Source organism: Medicago sativa, chromosome 8, assembly GCF_051527215.1.
Source record: "Medicago sativa cultivar Bolivia chromosome 8, Bolivia_mono, whole genome shotgun sequence".
Lineage (NCBI taxonomy): Eukaryota > Viridiplantae > Streptophyta > Magnoliopsida > Fabales > Fabaceae > Medicago > Medicago sativa.
In genome coordinates this window covers 61,735,190-61,742,255 of record NC_140756.1, presented here as the reverse complement: position 1 = coordinate 61,742,255, position 7,066 = coordinate 61,735,190, and the positions used below count along the sequence as shown (strand labels likewise).

At 28.2% G+C, this 7,066-nt stretch overlaps 1 long non-coding RNA gene across 2 annotated transcripts; it reads right to left on the bottom strand.

Annotated features, from left to right (window-relative positions):
- Positions 1–501: 501 nt before the first annotated feature.
- On the bottom strand, positions 502–5,435 carry LOC146900248 (uncharacterized). Of its 2 annotated transcripts, none has more exons than XR_015022211.1 (4): positions 5,272–5,435; positions 4,846–4,931; positions 3,016–3,117; positions 502–525 (listed from the first exon to the last, which is right to left on the bottom strand). It is a non-coding gene; the product is annotated as an uncharacterized LOC146900248 (long non-coding RNA). The 2 variants fall into 2 exon arrangements; XR_015022210.1 differs by lacking the exon at positions 502–525 and adding an exon at positions 2,074–2,109 and having other exon boundaries at positions 5,272–5,434.
- Between the last annotated feature and the right edge of the window lie 1,631 nt (positions 5,436–7,066).

The following is a 7,066-nucleotide window of genomic DNA, read 5'->3' as shown; positions in this document are numbered from 1 at the left end:
GTATTCATGAGGAAGATACTCAAAGAAACTCATAGTAGAGTGAATAGATTTTTGATAAAAGATGATGAATGTGTACAATGGTGTTCCTATATATAGAGATTAGTTTGAGCAACTAACTCTAACTAACTTCTAACCAAGCTACTAACTCTAGTTTAGTTATCAACTAACTATAGTTGATTACTAACTCTAGTCTAACTACCTTAACTAACTCCATATAACTTCCAACTATTTTAACAATTATTTTCAATGTTTTGTGTAAAAAAATTCTTCATCAATATATGAGTATGTCATCATAAAAAGTGAAAGATTGTTATAACTGAATTGGTTTGTAGAACAATCATCAATAATTATTTTGATGATAACCAAATATATAAGAGAACAATTTTTATATCTCTTTACATGTTTGTTAAGTTAGCAAAGGTGAGCTTCTGGTCAATAGAGTTGGATTTTGTGCTATTTAAGTTGATCCTCATCTTACGATTACATAAGAATCATCTGAATTAAGTCTCTATTTGCTCGTGTATGCTGAAAAGAGATAATGTAATCATAAGAATAGCACCGAACTCTAATAAAGAAACACATCATTCTATGAGGAATACTTTATGATCATTCTTTTAGAAAGTTGATTAAAAATATTTTACGACATACACAAGAAAATATACATAACTTAGGATCATATAATCAGGAGGGGTACATAAAAATATTCAGAAACACATCATCTAGTCTCTATTTCCTTATGTATGCCAAAAAGAATCATCTAATCAAGAAATACATCATTCTTTGAGAAATATTTTATTATCAGTAGAGGATAAATATAAAGAATTTTTTTGTAAGAGTTTGTAACTTTGGAAGAGGATAATTGAACAATTTTATTATCAATAGAGGATAAATATAAAGAATTTTTTTGTAAGAGTTTGTAACTTTGGAAGAGGATAATTGAACAAATTTAGAGAATGAATAACTCAAAATTGAATTGCATAAGGTTCAAGTACAGAATGACATAATCAAAAATGAAATGTTATTTCATTTCTTTCAAGTGCAAAGAAATAAAAGGATAAACTCAAGGATGAGTGAATAACAAAATTAGAGGGGAAGAGAGAATTCTAAAGAGGGAGAAAGTTATATCAAATCATTGCATGTTTTTTCCTTGCCCACAACCTTACCATAAATTGTTGTATATCAATGTATTTTTGTTACGAATCTTCACTCTCAATCTTTTTTATTATAAATCTGATTACTTAGATCAGCCATTATGTTCATTCTTTTCTTAACTGACTCTACTATCCCAAGTGTGCTGCCACATGTGCTGTTTTGAATCGAAACATTTTACCCGCCCCAAATAAAGACAAAATTAAGGAATTGAATTTGAATTTCAAACAACTATTCAATGTAATGCAACGTTGTACATGTCATAGAGAGTAGAGACAACTAAGTTTAGATTAATTTCAAAATAATCAGCACATTATTTTCTTAAGTCGGTTGAAAGAAGACTAATTTAACCTCATTTAAAAAGGAAATTCTACAAAAGAAAAGCTTTCCAGTTCAATATACACAAGAGTTTTAGAAAACATTTTCATGGTCCTTACTCCATGAAAGTTCAATATACACAAGAGTTTTAGAAAACATTTTCATGGTCCTTACTCCATGAAAATGTTTCAATATACACAAGAGTTTTAGAAAACATTTTCATGGAGTAAGGACCACTTTGGAAACTACACTTTTTTTTTGTGGTAGCCGGGGTTTGAACCCCGGACCTTACATATATTATGCATTGTCCATACCAACTGAGCTATGCTTACGAGGACTAGAAAATACACATTTATACCATAAATAAATTCTCATAAAATTAAAAATTCAATATATGTTTGCTTTTTCACATTTTCAAAACATAATTTCATAACACATAAGTTAATGGACTCAAGAATTAAAAGCAAATAACAATCAAAGATCTTGACTACTTCAAGGTCTCACTATTAGAATTGTACAAATATCTTATACATAATACATCAAAATTAAAATACTATAAAAATGAAAGACTGGGAGAAATTCAAATCCACTCTCACAGAAGAAACTCCATCAATTAATTTTTAAGAGCATGTGGAAAATAACCTACAAACACATATGCATAAAAGAATTGAACACAAATATAAGGTAAGACATCTTATATAATGTTAAATGTACGAGTAATATGTAGATGAAAATATTTGTGCTGACATAATTAATGTATATAACATTACAACTATTGTGCATGTATAATATTATATGATATAATGTGGATGACAGTGGAATGCCCAACATGTACTTCACAAATAAGTTGTATTAAAAATAGTCCCAACATGTACTTCATATGATATAATGGAAGACGATGAAACATTTGGTTAAAAATACACGTTTTATATCACATGTGAATTGCAACACTATTTTGGGTTATATGGGTTTGTGGAGTATTTCTTATGTCGTATATGATATTGTAAGGTGACTTGTTAGAAAGTTGTATTTTATATGGTGCATTTTGATATTAGGCAACTAGACCAAGTCATTTATAACCTCTTTGTTGGACATCACTCAATATAAGGATATCACATTCAATGTCTCCCTATATTGTTATATGCATTTTCAAGTCAATAGTGTTTATCCATGCATAAACAATTTAAATCACATGCATACAATTAGAAATCAAATCACATATTCATCCATGCATTCAATGCCTCATGTATCAAGCATCCTCAATATCAAACTTAGACAATCACTCTCCTAATGTTTGAACCACAATTCTAAGATTCTTCAAATAACTAGATCATATTTATATTTAATATCTATATATTCAAAAGCCAAAGAAGGTGATATAACACAATTCTAAGGCAATGAAAATATTGAGAGGTTGAATATATATATATATATATATATATATATATATATATATATATATTGAAGTGTTAGAGAAATGAACAACATTATGATGAAAAAAATAAAAGTATATGCTCAGGTGTAACACGTAATTATTTTTCAACTTACTGTCGAAGCAATCACACCTTCCGGAATTGCACACCTTAACTTTACCGGGAGGACACCTTATCAACTTAATACATTCCATGTCAAAATCACATTGACGAAATGCTATAGTGAAAATCAAGGAAAAAAGGAATATTAATAAAAGGGAATGAAAGGGTGTGTGTTAGGTAACTTTTATTTTTTTAAAGAGTGTGAAAAAAAGCTTACGAATAACTTCGCCGGCTCCAACAAGAATTGGGGAAAGAAATAAGATCATAATATACACAAATTTGATAATTTTAGTCATGTTTTTCAACATTTGAATGCAATGAGTATAACATTTTTTTTAATCATTTTATAGTGTACACAACTGTGTTTTATGTTTAATTTATTTATTTTTTTGGTCAAGTATTGTAGTGACTAAAAATTCACACATTAAGGTGAATTAGTGGAGAATCCGAGATTAAAACGTCATCCCTTGCATACCACAATATTGCTACCAATTATGCTATTCAAGGGACTTTTCTATGTTTACTTCTATTAAATAGTTTTTAATAAGAATTCCTTCCAAAAGTACAATCATTATTAAATGTCTTTTAGGTATATTTGAGGGTCATGTTAACCAGCGCCTCCGGGGCACTAGTTAAGCAACTTAAAATGGAAAGAAAAGAGAAAATTAACATTAAAAACAATACTTTTTCAAGTTTCAAAAAGTAACATACACAATTTCCAAGAAAATATTTCTTTTTATAATTCTTTAACTAGTGCCCTCGGGGCACTAGTTAACATTTCCCTTTAAAGTATCATATGCTCAACATTTTTTAAGGATACATATGATCAAAGTGGATGCATAAATAAACTTAAGATTTTTATTCTTACTATTTCCACCAAATTAGCATGGAACAAGTAAGAAGTTGTTCGATTAAATAAATTTTTGGCACCCGAAGAATTGCAAGAAACCCTTCCAAGTATTACAATAATTATTTAATGTCTCTTAAGTACATCGATATGTGATGTCCATATAGCTCACTTAATTGATCACTTGACCTTAGTAACGATCTCATAAAATCATCAATGGTTATTAGAGTTAATTATATATATTTTTATACAAACATTTTATTATTTATTTTATAGCCTTTAGTCACGCACATGGGCGAAATTCCCAAAAGAAAAATAAAAGTGTTGGATGATACCAAATTTCACAGCACAAATAATACATATGACGAGACATTTTTTTTTGAACGAGATGACATATTCATTCAAAGATTAAAATTATTGACAAATACAAGTTAACACATTGAAAATAATTTTTCTTTGAAATATCACATTAATAAAGACTTGAACCTTAATAAATTTAACTGATGTATTTATTTATTTTAGTGAAATTTAAATTCATATATATGAATAAAAAAGATCAACAATATTTTAAAATTATTTTCAATTGATTAAATTATTTTCATTTTAAAATTTAACATTAATTATTTTTGGGTTAATAAATAAATAATACTTGGTAAATAAAAATATAATGAGTGATCACAAAATTGTTCATAGTTAAAAATGCATAAGATATTCTTTTTCTCATAAAATGGGATTTTTTTTTAAAGGATGATAAAATTCTTGCTTCTTTCAAATTCGGCTACAACAAGAAATATGAAAAGAAATAGAATCATAATATAAAAAAGCTTGATCATTTTTTTCAGTCTTGTGTTTTTCATAATAGATATAAAATTGTTGATTATGCACTTTATAAAGTAAAAGAGCTTGTGCAATTGCTAATATCAAATAATATTTATTCTAACAATTGAGCTTAAGTGATTAATAAGCTTCACCAAAAGACGAATAGTTTAGAAGAACCTGAATTCAAATCATGGATGAAACAATTCTTGATCAAACTTTACAAATCTCCTGGACAAACTCCGGATTACTACATCCTTTTTTTCCTAAGAACCAGAGGGTTAACACGAAGAAAAAAAACTATTAAATAATATTTAGTAACAAACCCTTCCAATTGTTTATTGCATGATATGGTAGAGAAAAGGTAACACTAAGAAATCGTCTAGAGTGGTTTCAAATTTTTAGTTTTTGGTTGTAAAATTTAAACTTAAAAACAAAACATGTTCGGATAAAATGGGGTAAAATTGATTCCTTTTACTTAGTCTGAAAATAGTTTCCACGAAAATCTCAAAACTACAAAAATAAGTTTAATATAATTCTTGTTTCTATTTTAACATTAACATGTCACCACTAATGATCCATCGACTATCTAATTTGATCACCTACCTTTACCCACCGCTATGATCAAGCATATGTATAAATGAACTCAAATTTTTTATTCTTATTGTTTGTACCTACTTAGCACAGAACAAGTAAAAAGTTCTATGATGATTTTATAATGTAAAAAAAACCCAATGACTTGTTTGCTTCAATTAATTATTTCTTAGCACTCAAAGAATCCCAAGAAATTCTACCTAATATTATTATAATTATTTAATGTCTCTTAAGTACATCAATATGTCATGTCCATATAACTCACTTAATTGTTCACTTGACCTTAGTAGGGATCTCAAATAAAATGTCCATATAGCTCACTTAATTGTTCACTTGACCTTACTATGGATCTAAAATAAAATTATTGATGGTTATTAGAGTTCATTATACTTTTATACAAATATTTTATTATTTTATTTTATAGCCTTTAGTGACACACAGGGGAAAAATTCCCAAAAGAACAAAAAAGGTGTGGATAATAGCAAATTCGGCGGCACAAATAATACGTATGATAAGACATCATTTTTTTTCCTGTGAACGAGAGGACATATATTCATTCATATATTAAAACTATTGACAAATACAAGTTAACACACTAGAAAAGACTTTTTATTTAAAATATATAATTAATAAGGACTTGAACCATAATAAGTTTAGTTAATGTATTTATTTATTTTAGTTAAATTTAAAATTCTTATATATAAATAAAAAATATCAATGACATTTTAAAATCCTTTATAATTGATAAAACTCTTTTCATATTAAAATTTAACGAAACTATTCTTGGGTTAATAAATAAATAATACTTAGTAAATAAAAATATATGAGCGATCGTAAAATTGTTCATAGTTAAAAATGTATAAGATGGTTTTTTCCTCAAGAAATGGGAAAATAATTTGTTTTGAAAAGGATGATAAAATGTTTACTTTTTTTTCAATCGATAAGCTAAGACTGAGAAAAATCATAAGGGGTAATGCATACATTCTAACTAGGTTGACACCTCTAAGAAACCCAAATCCTCTACTGCTTAATCCATAATATATATATATATATATATATATATATATATATATATATATATATTGAAAAGAGGTCAAATATATACAAGAGAGGGGCCAAACAAAAACCCTCAAAAGGACAAAAAAACGGAAAGAAACAAAGAAGCCAAGGAAAACGAAAAAATTCAGCAAACCAAAATGATCCCTAAAAAAATCCTCCCTAACAAAGGAAGGTAAAGTATTCCACCAAATGTCTCCAATAATAGAGTGGCCATGGTCGGCATATTTGTCCGCACGTCCATTACCTTTGCGAAAAACAACCCTGAAGGGAAGTAAGTTCAACCCAAAGTCGACGACGAGTCAAATAATGACAACCCCAAAGCTATACATTGATCCAAGGCAAAAATGACTTTGGGGCTCATATATCATTACCCCAAAGACCCCACATATTGTGGTGCGAACATTCACACCATACTTAGTAACATTAATACTCTTCCAATACCATGCAAACACATGATTAAAAGGAATCATAGGATCCACAATAAAAAACAAACGAGTCTTGTGAGATAAATAAAAATATTCAGTGCAACTCTAGATTCAAAGTTATCAATTTGCCGAATATTCTAGTAGAGAAAATTCATTTTGAAATGTTAGGAGGTTCGCCCTTGGATCAGGTTTCATAGGCTGCTCGGCTGAGTTTATTTTTTTGCCTTTTCATGAGATAAGGCATGAATGGCAATTCAGGCTCAACATTTTTTATCACCAAAAGTTATTTTTCTAGTTCCAGATCGTTTTGTAAAACGGGGAAG